We start from the raw sequence: 22,762 nt of genomic DNA, 5'->3' as shown, positions 1-22,762 counted from the left end.
GTAAGGGATTGATAGTGGGTTTAAAACACGCGGTAAATAATCTGAACCGTCGAGGTCGATGATAACTCCGCTCGGTTATCCCTGCAGCACGGAACGAGCCGCTTAAGCGGTTCGTGTCTGAAGTCGACCTGCGGCGAGGTACGATCGCCCGGTCGACCACTCGCGCAGGTACTTAGGTTGGTCGAATTTGGCGAGCAACCCTATCCTGCGCGGGTGGGCAATTGGCACGATCGTGGTGAGGTTAAAACCCCACCCGTGACTGGCTCCTGGCAGTAGTTCCAGGAGGGTCACGACTGAATTGTCCATTCCGGTGGGCGACGCGTCGCGATTCGAGTTACGTGGCCGATCGCACGCCGGACGGGCCAAAATTCGTAACAATATGTTGTTTATTTATTTGGCATGGGGGCGGTGTACAGTAAACCCTCCAATATCATGGGTTCCACTATCGTGGCTTTCTTCCAATCGCAGGCAACCTATTGTGTTCTGATTCTGTTATCGCGGTCATTAATTTCGGCCAATCGCCATTTTTGAGCTGAGATGAGTCATTGTTTGCGTCCACGTATACAATTACCTCTCGTTACGAGCCTTTTGTTTCTTGCACACCGTTAGTTGTAATCATCAGACTAGGATATGTGAACAAAGCTAAATTTAATAAATAATTGTCATTGAACAGGAAACGACATATGGAGATCCTGTAATACGTGATCTATAAGATCCAGTTGACACAAAGTTAATAATGGCACCCAAACTGCGTCTGCATGTACGATTACCTTCCATTACAAGCCTTTTGCGCAGTGCGCAGCACCAGTGTGGCAACTCGCAACCTGCGCACCTTTGGCGTGACGTCATAGCGGCCGTTCGCGCTTCGCGCACCTTGTTCCGTCTCGGACGGTACCATCCGGCAGGGATTCACCCTCCTGCCGGATCCCAACCACACGTGCGGCCATGACGTCACCCTACGCATTCAAAGCAAACCTCGCTTTTGAGGGGCTCCCCACGCGAGCACATGTGCTCTGCCCGTCCGTAACCTGCGCCGTGCGCTCTGCGAACAGAACACACCGCACAGGCCACACGGCGCTTCACACACACACGCCCACCTGGAGAACCCGTCTGGTCCAAATCCATTGTCTCAGCCTAGCTTCTGTCTGTCGCGGGATCGGCAACATCCACCGTGGGCGTTTACGGACCGGGTTTCACTCCCGCAGCCACGCACGTGACGGCCTCGTGCGTACCACAGCACGGACCTCGCGCTCGCCGCTGGGTAAACCCGGCGCGGTCCCCAATCCAGCTATGGCCGCTACCCGGCCTCTGTCCCTTATCTGTCACCTTCATCGTCTCCATTCAACACACGCACTCCCATGTGTCACGACTCTCACACACCATTCCATGACACTCACACTCGGAGACGCGGCTGCGTGCTCCCGCATGCCGACAGTCATCTCCCTTGCATACGGCTCTCTCACACACACGGTCCCTCTCACACTCGGCCGTTCACGCACGCATGCCATTTCCCTCGCACACGTGGTTCCACTCACACACGGCCTTCCACTCATACCCGGGGCCTCTGTCACACACACCCCTTCACTCACGCACGGCGTGCTGGGAAACACGCATTTTACCACACTTGTGAACACACACTTCGACACCACACACACCGGGACCACTCTCGCAGCCACACTGGGGATTCGTGCCACCACTAGGGGTCCCGGGGTCTCCATACCCCCCAAGCCACGCATGCACCCGTCCACAGTACTCGCCCCCTCTAACTCGCTTGACACGACCGAACCAACCTGGTCGTGATCAGCTTCAAGGGAGAATAGTGTCTCCCTCCGTTCCCGAAGGAGGCTATCTCGCTGCTCGCACCGGGTCACGAAACAGTCCGCCAGCTCGCCCCCATTGTCCTCCACTACCTCAATGTGTGTGTGCTCGTCCTTAACCCCATCTAATTCACCCTCTATCTCCCGTGTCTCTGCCAACTCAGTCCCCTCATGTATATTAGTTTCTTCCTGGATCTTAGTCTCTATTTTCTCTGTTTTATTTAATTCATTCTTGACTCGGTCTATCTCCCCTGTCTCTGGCAATACTTCTACTTCCTTCTTTGTCTCTGTTGCTTCCCTCTTCTCCATTTTTATTTGTGTCTCCTTTATTCGGGTTGGTCCCAATTGTTCCTTCATCTGACGAGTGGCGTCGATCAAGTCCTGCACCACCAACATTGCTCCTTGTGGTGATATCACACGTCCCACCTTAATGCGTTGTTCTACTTCCTGGCTCCTTTTGAGTCGTTCCTCCTCTCGGAACTTTTTGAGTTGTTCTTTCTCTTTCCGGAGTTTTTCAATCTCTGTGGGCGCCAATTCTACTTTTTCCTCGAGTTGGTCAATTTCAAACTTGTACAGTTTGTTTTTTCTCTCCCACTGTTCCTCCCGCTCTTCCCTCTCCAATCTCAAGTTTCTTTCAACTGGCTTAGTTCTTTTTCCTGTTTCATTCGTATCGTTGTTCTTTGTCTATCTCCTCGCACTCCAGCCTCGCCTTTTCTTTCAATTGGTCAACCTCAAATTCATGTTCTTTTTGTTTTCTATTCCACTGTTCCTCTCATTCTTCCTTTTCCAATCTCGTTGTTTCCTTCAATTGACTGATTTCTCCTCCCTGCTTCATTCCTTGCTCCTTCACTTTCTCCTCGTACTCCAGCCTATTTTTTTCCTTTTGTCGTTCAGTTTCAAATTCATACTCTTTTTGTTTTTTATTCCCTGTCTTTCTTGTTCCTCATTCTTTAATCTCGTTATTTCCTTCAATTGGCCGATTTCCTTCTCCTGTCTCATTCCTTGTTCTTTGTGTTTTCTATTCCACTGTCTTTCTTGTTCCTTATCCTGCAATCTCGTTTCCTTCAATTGACTGATTTCTTTCTCCTGTCTTATTCCTTGTTCTTTGTGTTTTTTATTCCACTGTCTTTCTTGTTCCTCTTTCTGCAATCTCGTCGTTTCCTTCAATTGGCTGATTTCTTTCTCCTGTCTTATTCCTTGTTCTTTGTGTTTTTTTATTCCACTGTCTTTCTTGTTCCTTATCCTGCAATCTCGTTGTTTCCTTCAATTGATTGATTTCTTTCTCCTGTCTCATTCCTTGTTCTTTGTGTTTTCTATTCCACTGTCATTCTTGTTCCTCAATCTGCAATCTCGTCGTTTCCTTCAATTGGCTGATTTCTTGCTCCTGTCTCATTCCTTGTTCTTTGTGTTTTCTATTCCACTGTCTTTCTTGTTCCTCATCCTGCAATCTCGTTGTTTCCTTCAATTGACTGATTTCTTTCTCCTGTCTCATTCCTTGTTCTTTCAGTACTCTTTCTTGTTCCTCATTCTTTAATCTGGCCTTCGCTTCCAGCTGTTCGATCTGTACAGTGTGGTTCCTTCACGTTTCATTCTCTGCTGTCGTTCTTTCTTCTCTCACCATCCTCAACTCGTTTTGTAATTCCGTCTCTTTGTTTTGGTATTTCTGTAACTCAGAAGCTTTCTCTTCTAATTCTTTTCTCATCTTAGCAAACTCCGACCTTGCTTTGCCTTCTAACTGTTTGATCTGTTTGGTGTGGTTCCTTAACGTTTCATTCTCTGCTGTTGTTCTTTCCTCTTTCAACGTCCTCAGCTCGTTTTGAAATTTCCTCTCTTTGGTTTCGTGTTCCAGTAACTCAGAAAGTTTTTCCCTTTTTCCTCACTCTCTTCATTCCTTTTCTTGCACATCTCATCCCTTTCCCTGCTCATCTCATCATACTTCAACCTTGCTTCTTCTTTCAATTGTTCCTTATCTTCCCGTTCTCTTTTTACCTTCTCTTCTAGGCTTTTTCTGTTCCGTTTGCCTCTTCCTACCTCTCGCTACAGATGTTCCTCTACTCTTTTTATTGCCAAATCGTGTCTCCATTTTTGCTCTTCGAGCTCGGCCTTCCATTGTTTCTCCCATTGTTTCCGAAGCCCGCCAATGTCCGCCTGCCTCGCCTGCCATGCCCACGTGGTTTGAAACGGTTGTTGAGAACGCTCGCCTCGTGTCGTGTGGTTCGTTGCGCCAAAAATAGCCGCTCGCTCCGTGCTGCGCTGAGGTGCGATCGTGCCGCCATTATGCGACTCCGTTTGCCGGCAAAGTCCGTGCTCAGTATATGGGGTTGAGCTCCCCCGTTGATTAAAATTACAACAAGTACCATCCTGGGCCATGGATTCTACATTACTACAGATATCTAATCTACCTGGCACCCGTTCGCCTTGAAAAGCCATCTTATTTCGTGGAATTAATTTTAATGCGCTCGAATTTGGTGGGAATCGAGGATCGCTCCACTCACCCCTGAACCGATTTCCGTGAATTTAGTTGGAGGCGGGATGGATTTCAATCCCACTCCCGGACACCAGTGTTACGAATTCTGGCCCGCCAGGCGTGCGAGCGATTGCGTAACTCCAATCGCAACCGCGTCGCCCACCGGACGGACAATTCAGTCGTGACCCTCCTGGAACTACCGCCAGGAGCCAGTCACGGGTGGGGGTTTAACCTCACCACGATCATGCCAATTGCTCACCCGCGCAGGATAGGGTTGCTCGCCAAATTCGACCTACCTAAGTACCTGCGCGAGTAGTCGACCGGGCGATCGTACCTCGCCGCAGGTTGGCCGAGGACACGAACCGCTTAAGCGGTCCGTTCCGTGCTGCAGTGATAACCGAGCGGTATCACAGACCTCGACGGATCAGATTCTCTTCTTTACCCGGGTGTTCAAAACCCACCACTAACACTGGTCAACAATTTTTTACTTTCTGAATGTTGTCTAGATTTCTACAAGTGAATTAGGGTATTCTGGCACTGCTGGATCAGGAAATGGCATCCGTTTCTCTCCATCAGGTCAGGTTTTTGTGCTAAGTTGATTTGAAAAAATCAGATCTTGTGACCAAATGAATTACATTTTTGTGGCATTATCAGCTGATTATTGTCAACACATATCATCCTAAACATGTTTTTAAGAAAAACAAATGTTTTGCCAACAACATTTATTGATTACATGATAGAAACATCGATTACTGTCATCTGAATGGTGGGCATTGATAAAGGTAAGTACAAGTAAATTGCATGTTGCGTCACCACTGTTCAAACTTCAGGGCTTGAACTTCCGTTTCTTCGAACGCCTGGAATGTTCAGCGGCAGGGAGGTCTCTCTTCAGATTCCAACAGTAGTCAGCCATCATGACTGCATCCTAGCGACCCTGATAACTGGTCTCCATCTCCTTCATGTCCTGATGGAATCTCTCCCCCTGCTCGTCACTCATTGAACCCAGGTTCTCAGGAAACCGGTTCATATGTGAAAATAGGTAGTGCATCTTGATGCTCATGTTGCAGCCCAGGTTTTTGAAAGCAGTCAGCATGTTGTTGACAAGTTCTGCGTAGTTTCTGGCCTTATTGTTGCCAAGAAAGTTCTTCACTACCAAAACAAATGTCTTCCACGCTTCCAGTTCCACTTCGTTCATTGAGTTTTTGAACTCTGGATCTCTGATGAGCTGACGGATCTGAGGACCATCAAAGATGCCAGCTTTCAACTTCTCCATGGTCAATCCTGGAAAAGCCTGGCACAAGTAAGTGAAGCAGTCACCATCTTTGTCCAGAGCCTTGGTGAACTGCTTGATTAAGCCGAGCTTGATGTGCAGCGGTGGGAAGAGTATTCTGTCTCTGTCCACCAGAGGGTCGTTGATGACGTTCCTTTCTTTGCATGGCACCAATTCCTCCCGCACAGGCCAGTCCTTCTTCGTGTAATGCTGAGCACGGTCCCTACTATCCCACATGCACAGAAAACATGGGTACTTGGTGAAGCCAGACTGTTGTCCCAACAAAAAGTTCACCATCTTCAGGTCAACACAAATAAACCACTTATGCTGATCATAACCAATTTTCTCCAGCACGTACTTCACCACTTCATACTTCTCCTTCAGTGTAGTCGAGTGAGCGATGGGTACAGAGGCAAACTGGTTGCCGTTGTGTAGCAGAACACATTTCAGTGATCGCTTGCTGCTGTCAATGAACAGTCTCCAATCTTTGGGTTCGTACTGTGGCACTCCAAGCTTGAGCAGAAGCGCATGTCATAAATTGGCGCATGTAGGTATTGTACATTCTTCAGAGTTCGTTATTTCAAGAAATACAACTTTTTGTATCACATTATTACAAAATCTGCCCCATTAACTTTAGTTTTGATCCACGAACTTTATGCTTTGCCTCACCAATTTTTGGAAGATTTTGAGGTTTTATGACTTCAAACTGATCCCTTTTCGACATAATCACCCAGAACTATCGTACCTGAATACTTCTTGTCATTAAAATAATTATTTCCAATCAAAACAATTATTTGACATGACATTTTACCCCCACCAACTTCTTCTAAAATGCTCCACACATGCGTACATGTGAACAAAAATGTAAAAAACGACATGTGGCCATATCTCAAAAACTTGACCTGATTGAACAAAACTAATGTGAGTTTTGGATTCAGCGCATCAGATTCGTCCTAAATCAGCTTAAAAAATGCAGACAACAAATTTGTTGTTGACCAGTGTAATTTATTCCGCGATCCAAGATGGCACTTTCAATGGGGAAAGAGACGACGAACGGGATACATTTCACACAAGGACATTTATTACAAAGCACATATTGCACACAACACAAGCAAGGAATCATGCAATATACAAGCACATAGAAGCAAAAGCAATACCACCGACTACGAGCAATGTAAGTCACTTACACAGGTCTAACTTATAGGGACACGGCGCCACAGCAGTCATACAAAACAAAAGGAAAGACCCCCTCATAGGCAAGGGGGTAGACGGGGTTCGTAAACCTTTATGGTCATGGGCCGTGGGTGACCGAATAGGCCCGCGAGACCGTGCTGGTTACCTGCCCCCTCGAGAGGCGACGGTCGGTGAGCCCTCTCCGGCACTCTCCTCTCGTGCGCGCCTCGACCCGGGACCACTGCTCGCAACCCTCATGACTTGGCGCCCAGAGGGAGAGACGAGCCTTCAACGATCCAGAGCCCACTTCGACGATCCAGAGCCCGACGAATCCAAACACGACGATCCAGAGCCCGAAGAAGAGGAGAGCTCAAACACGACGTCCCAGGCAGGAGAGAGAGTCCAAACACGACGATCCAGGCAGGAGAGAGGAAGAATCCAACGCGATGATCAAGGCAGGAGAGAAGAGAGCTCAAACACGACGTACACCAAGCAGGAGAGAGAGGAGAGCTCAAACGCGACGTCCACCAAGAGCCCGAAGAAGAGGACGAGCCTGCGCGCGGTCCGCCCTATATAGCGCGGGGCTCTGCCCTTTTTTTTGCTCCACCCCCTTTTTGGCTCCGCCTCTCCTCTAGCCCTTTCGAGAAGCTCCTCGAAAAGGGGCGTTTCCTCCTCACGGCCACCTCACACCCCGTGCCCACCAATCGCCAGCGAGCTCTCGCAGCCTCTCCCATCAGCCCCGGAGCCGCAAAAAAAGGGCGGGAAAACTCACGCGCCGTTGTAGGCCTTTCACGGGGCCTTCGTTTGAAGTCTTCGGACGGTCCAAAATAACGATAGAACAGAAAAACGGCTATCTCAAAGAGTCGCAGCCCGATGAATCACACAAATTCCCTTTAAACAACGGTGGGGAACTATCTGCACATAAACTTAGTGTCATAACTGATCGAAGGACCCTTTATGGTGTATTGCGAATTTCCACAGCCGTAACAATATATATATATATATATATATATATACATATATATATATATACATATATATATATACATATATATATATATATATATATGTACACACACATACATATATTTACGTGCTTAGGGCTTAGTTATTTTATAACTTGGTTTACGGATCCGCTGACGGTATTTTTGCCTGAATGAAATGTAAATATAAAACATATTTTTAGCCTTTTGTATTTCTAAATTTTCCGCCAAAGGTTCAAAAGTTTCAAAACCCGAAATGTAAACGTCGGCATTTATTTTCAAAATATAATTTCTCGCATGCGCACCAAAATGCCGAGTCACCTTTAACCAAGTTGCGCAGTAGTCTTCGGTCATGGCGTCTGAGCAGTGGCCAGCGTGGTTCAGACTGACTGTGGTTTCTGGGGCGCAAGTGCTCGTGAAGAAGTATGTTAGCGGTATAAATTTGAGTAACTGTATTGGTGATTTCATCACGCAACATCTTGACGATGAATATTCTGACCGAACGATTGCATCAATTCAGTGCAGCAACAGGGATGATTTGCACGCTACTCTCGATCGTGCCAATTTTACTTCCATCGAAAGTTGTACACCGCTGTTCGTCTTGAAAGATTTCGGTGCCAAGTACATCAAAGTTTCCCTGGGAGTTGCTGATATTCCGCTTTCAACGGACCAGAAATGAGCCTTTGATGTGCTCATGGGGATGGGGAGACGGTACGATCAGATGCCTGCTGAAAAGTAAGAGCTGGTTATGACTGATTGACCGTTTTGAGCGTGTTGACTCCGAGTAGACACCTTTTTTAGCAGCGTCTCACGTAGCGAACGCTGCTCTAAGAGAGCTCGGCATTGTTTTTGTTGTTTTTATTGTTTTTTTTTTTTACACTATTTTCTCGTCATGAACGATGATCGTCCATGACGGACGTGACGTGACGGCACGTGACGAAATATCGGAAGTTGTTGTTGTTGGTGGTTGTGGTGTGTTGTGGTGTTGTGGGTGCTGTTTTGGTGGTGTTGTTTTGGTGGTGTTGTTGTGGCGGTGGTGTTGTGGCGGTGTTGTTGTGGCGGTGTTGTGGCGGTGGTGTTGTGGCGGTGTTGTGGCGGCGGTGTGGCGGTGTTGTGGCGGTGTTGTGGCGGTGTTGTGGCGGTGTTGTGGCGGTGTTGTGGCGGTGTTGTGGCGGTGTTGTTTTTTTTTTTAATTCTTCTTCCTCTTCTCATTCTTCTTCTGGTGAGGACAAAACCTTTTGGATGTGGCTCATGGACACATTTCCATCCATAAGGACCATACTCTGTGCAGAGCGTTGGTGCCACCGAAGCAGTCTCCTTGGCTATTGGGAACAATCCTGGACGGGTCGCCACTCCGACACAGTATACCAGCATGCTGGCACTCATTTTGCCGACCTCGGAAGGATGACAGGCAGAGTCAACCCCACCTGGTGTTAATTCAACAGCTGAGCGGGATTTGAACTCAGGACCTTAGGATCCCAAGCCCACTACCCTAACCATTAAGCCAACACCAGGCATATGGACACATTTGTCCTTGTTTAATCACATCCGGCATTATGCACTGGTGTGCACGCACACCCATGCACGTTTTATAGGGTTGATTAAAGTCGTCTTTGGCTGCAATCTTGATGAATTATAGTTATATTCCATATTGTAAAAAGGTTTATATTTGTTTTAAAAGCCTGAGTCAATGCTGGATGATGAATGAATCTTTGTTTGATGATGGATTTTTAAACGATATTGTTTCGGGTTTCTGCCATGGTTGTGCCAATTCGAGAGTCACGTGAGCAGTGTCTGATTTTTGATTGGCTGTATACGTTTGTTTTCCAACAAAGTCACATGTATAATGTTATTGATTCTGACACTTCCTGTATTTGAATGGTCTTCCATCTTCAATGTTTTCTTGGATCCTTTTGGTCCAGGATTTATATTTGTTTTCCCCCCACCTACCCTTGTCTTTTCCATGGAAAATCCGAAAACAAATCATAAAAATATGATTTCTAAAAATTGAAATTATATTTATATTTCGACCGACCGACCCTACATTTTAGCTGAAGAACTGCGTAAACCAAGTTATAAAATAACTAAGGCCTTATTTCAAATGTAATGTATTTATTTCTGGCTGCTGTTGAATTTCCTCCATATTTTTCTCGAAGTCCAGGAACTGAACCCCCTCCTTCCCATTGGCCCTTGGTTTCCATGATCGCGGTTTTAATTATCGCAGCATTTTCCAGGAACTTAACCTCTGCGATATTGGAGGATTTCCTGTACTTTGAATGTAGCTCTACTTGTTTTTATTTATACAGTATTTACATGCAGAAATGCAGGCCCGTGGAGGAACAAAATGACAGAGAGGCCACGGATTGATGGGGATGAGAGAAAGGAACAGAGATATAAAGACACCGCATGTGAGAGAATTAGTTGCAGAAAGGAAAGGAAAGGAGGGGGGAGGGAAGGGTCAGCAAGAGCAGAAAAGAGCAGGGAATAAAGTATGATGTGATGATGAAAGACAAAGGGAATCTGCTCCAGGCAAAAGAATTGAGGGATGAAGGAATGGATGTGAGCATTCAGCTTAGAATCGGTAAGGTAAAGGGAACTGGGGTTGGGATTCTGAAAGAGCGGGTGCAAACTGGGTCGGCTGGAGGACTAAGTGATGAGATGGTTGAAGGAGTGAGGCCAGAAGTGAGGCGATAGAAAAATGAGAATCCACCAATTTACATGTAGTGGGTGAGTACTTTTTTTTTAGGTGCTTGCATGTAATTTAGGACTGAAGGTGGCAGAAATTTGGAAAGGGTTACGGCGACAACTCAGCAACTTTTTGCGAAAGCAAAGCTGGCTTCCTCAGGCTGGACATCCTCAAATGTTCCCCGTGAAAAACATCAGAACTGCTCAACCTATAAGGCCGACACCTGTAACTGAATGGAACATTGCTCTCCAACGAGCTGGTGCACTCACATCATGTCTCTCCTGATTTTTGTGGAATCTAAAGCTCTCGATATTACTGGCATCTCCCACAATGAGGTCGAAGCACAGAGCCTGTTGCTCTTCAATCATAGACAGGTTGATAGCCATTGGCTACTGTTTTTTAATCATCTCTTCTTCATTTAATCAATAGCAATCCAACTAGTAATAAGTTATATTCAATAAAATGACACTTTTTTTTTTTAGGATAATGCAAAGAACAGAGTGCCCAGGAGTGAGAGAGAGAGAGAGAGAGAGAGAGAGAGAGAGAGAGAGAGAGAGAGAGAGAGAGAGAGAGAGAGAGAGAGAGAGAGAGAGAGAGAGAGAGAGAGAGATATATATATATACAATAGAAGAATGGGAGAATATTTCCACCATTAAATACCTGCAGATAAGTGGTCTGCAGGCTGCGTTAAGGCAAAAATAATAATCCTTTTGTAACCTTTATATCCGTATTAAACAAACAGGTGGATTAAAACTGGAGAAAAAAGATGAAATAAACTTACTTTGACGTAAATCAATTGCAAATGCATTACTTCTGAGATTCGTTACATTAATTTGAAAAGTCCATATTTAGGCTTTCAGGGGTCATTCCACAGTGCTCATTAGTGGGCTGCACGTGCACAATTACAATGTAAAAACACACCAACCACAAATCTATAATCTCATCATCCCACCTTGCTGTGACAGGCAAGATATATAAATACCTCTCTGCTGAGTTATGAAATAATAATACACTTTACAAAATTATGAGCCAATATTTAGCTCCAATGAAGGCAACAGAGAAAGAGGTATGCGATTATGTACTGTGGAACATTCCCTTACTGTGAAGTTAATTCTTCAGTTATTTCACAACCCTCATCACTCACCTGCTTTCCAAGCTTCCTCACTGTGAGCCAGTGCTCCTTGAAATTGCAAATGAAGGCTTTTTCCTGGCTGGAACATGCAAACAGTAAAACAAAATAAAAACTAATCACGGCTCTAAATCTGAAAAAAAAATTCATCAGATGACTACAAATGTTTTCTGATCCTCTCAGACTCACATAATGCTGTTGCGGGAATCCTGAAATTCCCTCGAGTTGAAAGGAATCATTTCCAATCCCCACACTTCCAGTGCACGACTGATTACCTTGGAAGCAAGAGATTCCTCTCAACTACGAGTACCACGTGTATAAATATCAGCCCAAGCACAGATTTGTGTTTTAGAGAAATCTTAAAAGCACACTGGTCTACAATTCTGTGCAGACAAAAGACATTTTTGGCATACCTGGACAGAGAAATATCCACTGTCATCCATATTTCCTGATGGTTGCTGCAAAGAAACATCAAATTACAATCTGAAAGCACAAACATGAGTACATGCTTCATATCCTATGTCATGAGCAATCCAGTTCACGTTTCTGAGGCGATTTCCAAATGCCTTTGGACGAGACAAACAAGTTCAATAAAACAATATTCATCTAGGCCATGTTCTGCCAAACAGCATTTGGCTTGACAGAAGCACAGCATTTCCAATCTCCAAAACTGCTATAAACTTGATTACGATTGCCTTTTTCACCTCTGTGCAAACAAGCCGAGTTTTGTGAAAACAGGATGCTTCATACCAATAACTTGGCCAAGTGTTCATGAAACATTTTGTTAATAAAAAACAAATTTATGTTCACAAAATGTTTTACAAATGAAAAACAAGAGAACGTTTAAAATGCTTTGTTTATAAAAACAAGGTAGTGTTTATATAGTGTTTAGTTAATGAAAAAAACGAGTGTTTATATAAAGTTTTGTTTATGAAAACAAGAAATTGATTACAGCATTTGATGAATAAAAATAAGGGAGTGTTTAAAGAAATAGGAGCAACACCCCTGGGCGCTCACCTGGTAGCAGTGGATAAGACAACCAGGGAACCACTGGTAGGCGTGGATGATCCACAAAATATATAATGGAAAAGAAAGTCAATACCTAAGGATTTTTAGATCCTTGTGGAGGATCTCTAAGTCTTACTCACGTTGTTGTTCTTGTGGACTTTTTTGTTTCACAGCCTACAGTTTTCATCGAAACTTTCTGAAACTTGGCATATATATGTAAAAATATCCTGCGCAGACAGTAACGATCTCCGATTTTGAAAATTCCTCCAAGAAAAAAAGTTACGACGTCAAAATATCTTCGCTAATGGAAATCGCCTAAAAAATTCTCAAACTAGGCAAGCCTTTTTGAATTCTGTTTGCAGGAATCGAACAGGGCATTAGCAGAGATGAATTACCACACATGATAGTACATCACTATGACATCATATCAATTTTTATGACGTCATTCCTATTTTTGGACATTTTTTGTTGTTTGTTTCATTTGTTTCACAGCCTACAGTTTTCATCGAAACTTCCTGAAACTTGGCAGATATATGTAAAAATACCCTGCGCAGACAGTAACCATCTCCGATTTTGAAAATTACTCTGAGAAAAAAAAGTTATGACGTCAAAATATCTCCGCTAATGGAAATCGCCTAAAAAATTATCTCCGAAACTCGGCAAGCTTTTTGAATTCTGTTTGCGGGAATCGAACAGGGCATTAGCAGAGATGAATTACCGCACATATGATACATCACTATGACGTCATATCAATTTTATGACGTCATTCCTATTTTTTACATTTTTTGTTTCACAGCCTACAGTTTTCATCGAAACTTCCTGAAACTTGGCGCATATATGTAAAAATACCCTGCACAGGCAGTAACCATCTCCGATTATGAAAATTCCTCCTAGAAAAAAAGTTATGACGTCAAAATATCTCCGCTAATGGAAATCGCCTAAAAAATTCCCAAACTAGGAAAGCCTTTTTGAATTCTGCTTGCGGGAATCGAACAGGGCATTAGCAGAGATGAATTACCGCACATATGAAACATCACTATGACGTCATATCAATTTTTATGACGTCATTCCTATTTTTGGACATTTTTTGTTTCACAACCCAGGGTTTTCATCGGATCTTCGTGAAACTTACCATGTATATGCAGAAAGCCAACGCGCAGGCAGTAACCATCTCTGATTTTGGAAATTCTTCCTAGAAAAAAAAGTTGACGTCATAATATCGCCGCTAATGGAAATCGCCTATACCATTATCTCCGAAACTAGGCAAGCTGTTTGAATTTTGTTTGCGAGAATCAAGCTGGGCATTAGCACAGATAATTTATCGCAAACCTGATACATCACAATGACGTCATATTCGTTTTTATGACGTCATCATTAAGAGGGCGAGGATCTTAGCTCATTCAAGCTTGTTTTTTTTTTTTAATGCAGTGAACAACTTTGGTACATCATGAGTGATGAAAGTTGTGGTCAAGTTTCAGTGAAATTGTGTGTGTGGTTTCGGAGAAGAAAGCAAATACATATTTTGGGGGTCAACACCCCCCTCCCACCGTAGACCTCCTGAGACCTCAAATTTTTTAATGGCATGAAAACACATTAGTACATCATGGGAGATGAAGGTTTTGGTCAAGTTTCAACAAAGTTCAAAAATGTTGAGTTAATTAAAAGAAGGGAGTGTTTAAAAGATATCTTGTTTATAAAATGTTTTACTAATAAAAACAAGAAAATGTTTAAAATGTTTTGTTATTAAAAACAAAATAATGTTTAGAAAATGTATCGTTGATAAAAACAAACGAGGGTTTAAAAAAAAGGTTATGTTTATAAAAAGAGAATCTTTATCAGATGTTTTGTGAGTAAACACAAGATAATGCTTATAAAATGTGTTTTCTATAAAAAATATTTCAAAAAAAAGAAAACGTACAATATTTCCTTATTTAAAATAATGACAAATATTTAGGCCATGAGCCAGACCCGGTAATTTTTGGCCACCGGTACCATCTGAAGGGAATAACTCATCGTAATTTTTGGCAGGGTAAACATCTCTACAGTCAGAAACTATGTGAGAGCATTGCATTGGTGGTAGCCTTTTGTGTGTTCTTAGCCGTTTAGTAACCCCATCCCAAAATAAACTTTTCTGAAACCAGACAGAAGAAGACATCTCTATATATATATACATACATTACTAAAACTCTCATCTTGCATGTATGTATGTATGTTCCCGAAATACAGCCAAAATGGTACACGATAGCGCAAAAATTTTCGGCCCACCTCACCATTCTCCTGCAGTGTGCAATATCAAGTTTTGTTCAAATCGGGTCACGAAAAAAATTATTTAAAAAATAAATTCCCGATTCAGTCAAGTACTCTTCGGGAGAATTTGATCAATGCAAACAACCTCAGCGGTATAGTTTGCTGGAGTTATCTTTTGTTTTTTTTCTTGAAATGATTTATTTTAAAATCTCAAACATTTAGTGAAGACAAAGAACGATGTATTTTTAAGCATAAAATAAACATCGCCATTTTGATCTCATACTTCAGTGTTCATTAATAAATAAAATTGTGTTTAGAAGATTACGCACAATGATTTCTTCGACTTTCTTTTCTCCGTTTTTTTCACATTGACGCACAATATCAAGTTTCGTTCAAATCGGGCAACGAAAAAAAATATTAAAAAATCAATTCCCAATTCAGTGAAGTTCTCTTCGGGAGTATTTGATCAATGCAAACAACCTCAGCAGTATTGTTTGCTGGAGATATACCTTTTTATTTATTTATTTAAAAAAATTTTTGAAATGATTTTTTTATCAACCGCTGTCACAACGGGAACCCAACGGGTTCACGGGTCGTCTCGTTATATTTAAAACTCATGGTTCTCTCTTATTATAGGCTATATCTTCTTGAAAAATGTTCGGCACATTGCTCGTTATTTGCTTTTCAAAACAGTTGTTCAAACCAGAGGGGGAGCACTCGGTAGAGTGCAAAACCTCCGCCGCCAATACTGCTAGGTCACTCAAGTGAACCTGATATCCTATTCATTCAATTTGACGTCAACAGTGCTCACGGAGTTATAGTTTGCAACTTTCCCTTTTACTTTTAACTTTTACATACTCAATTCGTCATAACCAGATTCCTTCAGACAGAAATTGATTTTACGTGGGTATATCCACCTGAAGTTCCAAAATCAGCTGCAATTATAATTTTGGCATGTTTTTTTGTTGGAAATCACTTATAACATGTAGAAATGCAAACAAAAAAAAATCGAAATTTTGTTGAAAAAAAAAGTTGCAAAATTTTCGAAGTTTTTTTTTCTCTAACAATTTTTTTTTTGGAGGGGGGGATTGGAAATCACTTAAAACATGTAGAAATGCAAAAACAAAAATTCTAATATTTTTTCAAAATGGCCACCATAGCGGCCATATTGGACTTTGGACGAAGTCCAAAATCTAATGGCATGATCCTTGGACCATACCTCATCCCCCACCAAGTTTCGTCGAAATCCGTCGAGGAGTTTTTCCGTAATACTGTTCACAAACAAACAAACAAACAAACAAACAGACAGGGGTGAAAACAGTAACCTCCGTCCATCTTCGATGGTGGAGGTTAACTCGAGGGGGAGCACTCGCTCGAGTGCAAAACCTCCGCCACCAATACTGCTAGGTCACTCAAGTGAATCTGATACCCTATTCATTCAATTTGATGTCAACAGTGCTCACAGAGTTATAGTTTGCAACTTTCCCTTTTACATACTCAATTAATTCGTCATAACCAGATTCCTCGACACAGAAATTGATTTTACGTGGGTATATCCACTTGAAGTTCCAAAATCAGCCGCAATTATAATTTTGGCATGTTTTTTTTTGTTGGAAATCACATAAGTAGGGTAAGAATACTGATTCTGGCTCACTTTTCCCCATGTAAATGAATGGGGGATTTTCAGCGATTCATATTTTTTTTCCCTAAAAATAAACCCCCCTTTTTATCCCAAGGTATATTTATTTGTCTCCCCTTTTAACTTGGAGGTTGAACCTCATTGAATTGAACACCTGGGGGTTGAACAGCTCACTCATTGAACCTATAAAGATTTGTTCATTCTCAAATTCCTTCAATAGTTTAATTTTCTTTGCACAATAATCCCCATCTAAAATATTGACAAACAAAACATTTGAATCTTTATATTTTTGAAGATACCCCATTTGTGCCATTACGAAATGATAAACTTCTCTTAATGCTCTTGTTTGACCACCTCCTGAGCCACAGGTTATTTTTTGTTAAGCCCCGCCCACTTTTCTTTAAGCCCCGCCCACTTTTGTTAAGCCCCGCCCACTTTCCACAAGGTATTCAATAAGCCCTGCCCACTTTTCTTTAAGCCCCGCCCACTTTTCTTTAAGCCCCGCCCACTTTTGCTAAGCTCCACCCACTTTTCATAAGGTATTTTTTCTAAGCCACGCCCACTTTTCCTAAGCCCCGCCCACTTTTGCTAAGCTCCGCCCACTTTTCATAAGGTATTTTTCTAAGCCACGCCCACTTTTCCTAAGCCCCGCCCACTTTTGCTAAGCTCCGCCCACTTTTCATAAGGTATTTTTTCCTAAGCCACGCCCACTTTTCCTAAGCTCCGCCTACTTTTGCTAAGCCCCGCCCACTCTTACATCATTTCCAGTTCATCTCTGACTCACAAAGAAATCACTAGAAAATTACAGGATGTTATGGTTTTGAAAAATTTCCCAATGAAGGCTTGCCTAGGCTTGCCCAGGGAATTTCCAAAGGAAACCACACCCACCAGTCTTTCTCTATAAAAGCTTCAAACCCAGGCTCCATTTTAAACATTTGTTTTTGCTGGCAATGGTGTTTTGTGTGCTTGTCTCGAACTCTCTGTCTTCTATGGAACTAAACCTTCAAGTTGATGAACTGGATTCAAACCTCATCTATTGAGGTAAGATTTTTTATTTTCCTATTTTCAAACTTTGATTGAAGCATACTCATTTAATAATTAAATAACTTAATTAATACATTATTATTTTCTCTCACAGGAAATTGTGTCTGAAATACGAAATGAAAATACTGCTTTTGCTACAACTTGGGGGAAATTGTTGGCTTGGTTGAAGACCTTGAGTGGGATGACTTTGGTGTTCCTTGGAACTCTCTGTCTTGTATGGAACTAAACCTTCAAGTTGATGAACTGGATTCAAACCTCTTATCTATTGAGGTAAGATTTTTTATTTTCCTATTTTCAAACTTTGATTGAAGCATACTCATTTAATAATTAAATAACTTAATTAATACATTATTATTTTCTCTCACAGGAAATTGTGTCTGAAATACGAAATGAAAATACTGCTTTTGCTACAACTTGGGGCGAAATTGTTGGCTTGGTTGAAGACCTTATGAGCGACCAAGACCCACAGAACGAGTTAGATCCTTGATGACCCAACCAAAGAGTTATACCTTGGAGACCAGCAAAATCCTGAAAAAGAGTTTTACAGCAATAGTACTCATTGTGAGTTATCAAGACAATACCCACTGAACAAGTTATACCTTGATGAGCCAGAATACAAGTTTTACCTTGGAGACTCACAAATTTTGAAAAATCAGTAAATGAGTTCTGCCTTGATGGTTTAAATAACTACCTTGGAGACTCAGGAAAAGGGTTCTGCCAAGATGGTTCTAAATATGGGGCCTACCTTGGAGACTCACAAATTTTGAAAAAATCAGTAAATGAGTTCTGCCTTGATGGTTTAAATAACTACCTTGGAGACTCAGGAAAAGGGTTCTGCCAAGATGGTTCTAAATATGGGGCCTACCTTGGAGACTCACAAATTTTGAAAAAAATCAGTAAATGAGTTATCCTTAAGAGACTTTGTAAGTTGGTTTTACTTTGAATACTTGAAATGTGGGTTCTGGATTGATAACTCACAATGTGATACATATCTTGGAAACTCAACGGGAATGTGGTTATACCTTGAAGACTTGGAAAGTTGGGTTTATGTTGGACACTTGAAACTTTTTTGGGGGCTTTTATTTATTTATTTATTTATTTATTATTATTATTATTTTATTTATTTATATTTTGGAGACTTTTGGAGTTGCTATCACTCTTTGGGATCTAAACCTATCGATGTAGTTCTTTGTCGGATGGTGCTTGATGGGAGCAAGATCAAGAAAGTTCTGGGAAGAAAGTGCAGGCTTACTCCCCCTTTTTACGTCATCAAACCTGAAAGCCTTAAAAGACAGAATTGGAAGAAGAGAAAAAAAACAAAAAATATACATTGTTTGTTCTGGGAAGAAAGTGCAGGCTTACTCCCCCTTTCTACGTCATCAAACCTGAAAGCCTTAAAAGACAGAATTGGAAGAAGAGAAAAAAAAACGTAAAATATATATATATATATAGGTGGAAATCTCATTTTGAAAAAGACTGTGTTGGGTGAGGATTGAGTTGGGGTTGAGATTTTGAATGTGAGGGTTGGGGTTGAGATTTTGAATGTGAGGGTTGGGACACACACACATACACATCAACAAACAAAAGTTAAGCCTTAACTATTCAGTTGAGGATTCTGTGTTTGGGGTTCACAGATCTAAGAACGTCCCCCTTGACACACATTATATACTGTTATACACCTCGGACTTGGCCCTCGAGTGTCCACAACGGTGTATAGTAGGAGGGAGTGAAGCGCCAACCTATTGCTCCCATTGCACACACACACACACACACACAAACAAAAGTTAAGCCTTGACTATTCAGTTGAGGATTCTGTGTTTGGGGTTCACAGATCTAAGAACGTCCCCTTGACACACATTATATACTGTAATACACCTCGGACTTGTCCCTCTAGTGTCCACAAAGGTGTATTATCTGCTTAGTTTTGTCTTTTGTAATTCCTGTGAATAAAATGAACCTAAAATCTCTTCCCCTTCCAAATCATATATTTTATAAGTCCAAGGAACTGTATCTATTACATCAACAATTTTAAAAGTTCTTTCGTCCATCGTTCAGTAAAACCCTTTTCAAAATGAGATTTCCACCTATATATTCTTACGATATCACCAACTTTGAACTTAGGTTTTCTGACATTAATCTCTTTTTCATATTTTAATTTTGTAAATGTTTCTGATGGCTTCATATTCGTTGACGTGTGAATCGTGTCATTATACTTATCCACAATATCCTGAATAAAAGATAACCATTGTTGTGAACCGAGTTGTGTGAATTTTTTATATAGTCTCTCTTTTTAAGGTACGATTAAAACGTTCAACAACAACTGCCTTCCCTTCATTAAAGGTACTGTATAATGTAATACTGTTATTTTTTAGAAAATTCATAAATGTCTTGTTATAAAACTCTACCCTCATCAGTCCACAATTTCTTAGGTTTTCTCTTACTTTTATTAAATATCTGTTGAAAAGCTAACATAAGAGTATTACCTGTTTTGTTTTTTAAAGGGACAACCCACGCATATCTACTCCTCAAATCAATAACGGTTAAAGCATACTTGTACCCCTTATCATTATTGAGTTCAATCAAATCAGCAGACCAGATATAATCAACTTCCTTGGAATAAACTTTCCTTCTCTGAAACTTTGTGAATATTGGTTTATGTAATTCATCAGCTAATTGCTCTTCAGTCTTAATGGCATCATTAGAGCCTATAAGTTTTTGAATTTCCAAGTCCAAGTTTCAATTTAGCACTAATCATCTTCTTCACGATGAACCTATCAACTTTTTCTCTCAAGGTTGGATTTTGTATCAGAGACAAATTATACAACATTTCTCTATCGACTTCATGCTTTTCTTCCAACGTTGTGGTATTCCCATAATCAATATCGTGTCTCATGCACACTTCATCAACTCTATTGATTGGTTTACTCCAGGATTTAGGATTGTCTGCCTCATCTAATCTTTTATCCAAGTTTGTGCCTGGACCACAGAAAGAATAACCTGGAAGATGTAATTCCCCTGGTATTCCAGTAGTTGTAAATTTACTTCCTGATAAAAACTTTTGTATATCTCCTCCGAGTTTGTGTTTGGAGATAAATTGATTTTTTTTTGAACCACACACCGAACATATACCTTTTTGTATAACCCTGTTATTTTTACTTTTAATATATGAAATATTTTTAGTATTAGTTTTCTTTTTACATTTGAGACAATAACTCATTTATTTATGAGAAAAATTCCTGCAGAGTGCAAAAACCTTTTAGTTTCCAACATGCACATTTGAATCTTAATTTTTAAAACATAAAGAATCCTTAGAAATGCCTTCACTCTCTCCTCCATTTATTTAAGAAAAAACTTGAATTAAAATGAATAGCTTGACGATGCTAATAGTTTTGTTGAAAGTATTGCAAATAGACTTGTTAATTCTTTGTATTCCTCCCTGGTGAGATAAGTTATTTTCTTTAATACCTCTATTCTTTTTTGAATCTCACTGGTTTCCATATTTTGATATTTATTCATTCTCTCTCTTTCCTCCCTCTCTCTCTTCTCTCTTTCCTCCCTCTCTCTATTCTCTCTTTCCTCCTTCTCTCTCTCTCCTCCTTCTCCTTTTCCTCCTCTTCCCTCTCTTCTTCAACTCCTTCCTCATCCCTTACTATACTTGAATCGCTTACACCCCATAGAATATTATACATATATTCATCAGGATTTCTTGTTATTCCTGTATCCAAAATAATTTTTTTACAACAGGAAACCAATAAAATTTCTTTTGAATTTCTAAAAGAGCCTTACCTTTTCTTAACCTTATAATTTTTTCATTATTTAACATTCTAATTAAATCTAAAGTTGTCGGTTTATCAACATCAGCATAATGCCAATCTTTTATTGAAAATACCTCATTCTTATGTTGTAGAACATATTTATTAAAATACCGAATACCCTTTTCTTGAAGGTATGCTTGGACACAGAAATGATAATTTTCTTGAATCCTTCTTGCTGTCATTTATGTATTAGAAATATATGTTAGAATAATATTATGGCACGAAACACCTCCCCATCTTCCCATAGTTAAATCATTTTGTATTTCCTTACTTATTATATATAATCCTGTTTTTTCTGTTTTCATGAGATAAACAAGGGCAAAACCATTATTATATTTACCCTTATTAAATTCTTTTTATTTGTTGTTTACTAATCGTGGCTCCACAAAACTCATTCTCGATACCAAGTGGATAATATTCTTCCTTACGAGACTGATTTAATTGTTCCAGGTCTTCGAGGTTAATTTTAAATGACCAATTATACCCTAAATCATTCATATCATACCCCATTGTTCTATTCTCATACAAACGATATCGCCCTTCTTTATAAAAATTTATTTTAATTCGAACTGTGAATTCTGTATGACCTGGAGATAATATCAACACTTCTGTATCTTTAGAATACACAGCCGTTTTATTTAAGTATATATATTGTGATAAATCGCTTAATCTCACCAAGTCATTCGCGTCAGTCGGGCTTGGATAATTTTTTAATTTATAAGCATTTTTTCATGTTAATATTTTTGTTTATATTATATTTATGTCGTTCAGCCTGTGCCTTTGTGTAATAATTTGATAAATCAATATCCAGTTCTTGAGATACACCAAAGATAGAACCATCTTTACCAACATAAGTCATTTATATTAGATTAAAAATAATATCATAAAATTTTTTATTTTTGTTGAGTTGAAATAACACATATAGACATAATTGACCACAACACTTGGAATTTAATTCTTGGACTTGAAATGTTTGATAAACACCATTCTGTAAGAATTTTATGACTTCAACAGGTGGTGGAAGACCAAAACTATCAAAATAATATTTGTCTTGACTATTAAAAATACAAACCCAATGAGAACCGTTCCCATCATTATCTTCTAAGTTCATAATAATATTCTTTGTATGTTTCGACACATTTGTTAATTCATCTCTCATACAAATAACCACATTATGAATTTTTAATTTCTTACAATATTTGGCAAGTTGTAAATTTGATGTTGTATTCTTTCCAAATTCTTTCAACCACTCATCAATGCTCATTTATTTATTAGAAAGATATAATCCATTACCTCTTTTCGTTAATTTTACACCTGCTTGTGCTATAGAAAGCATATCTCCAACTAACAATCTCGCTTTATCAGGCAGACCTTCAAGTTTTTCAGCAAAATCTACAATTACACCACTTCCACTAATTTGTTTCTCCAACTCTTTGTTATGTCTTTCCAATTCTTTTTGAGCCTGGAGTTGAGCCTTCCTTTCG

The 22,762-nt window shown here is 40.6% G+C and overlaps 1 pseudogene across 1 annotated transcript in view; it reads right to left on the bottom strand.

The window, feature by feature from the left end:
* The window catches only part of LOC147012382 (ataxin-3-like), a 69,612-nt pseudogene that overhangs the window by 23,034 nt on the left and 23,816 nt on the right, over positions 1–22,762 (bottom strand). The window contains exons 3-5 of the transcript XR_015051592.1: positions 11,939–11,983; positions 11,715–11,800; positions 11,541–11,607 (exon numbers count right to left, since the gene is read on the bottom strand). The product of XR_015051592.1 is annotated as an ataxin-3-like (transcript). The remainder of the gene's footprint in view (positions 1–11,540; positions 11,608–11,714; positions 11,801–11,938; positions 11,984–22,762) is intronic.

This window comes from Eptatretus burgeri, chromosome 15, assembly GCF_056783735.1.
Source record: "Eptatretus burgeri isolate ZD-2024b chromosome 15, Ebu_testis_v1, whole genome shotgun sequence".
In the NCBI taxonomy this organism is placed as follows: domain Eukaryota; kingdom Metazoa; phylum Chordata; class Myxini; order Myxiniformes; family Myxinidae; genus Eptatretus; species Eptatretus burgeri.
This window is presented reverse-complemented; position numbering and strand designations above follow the sequence as displayed.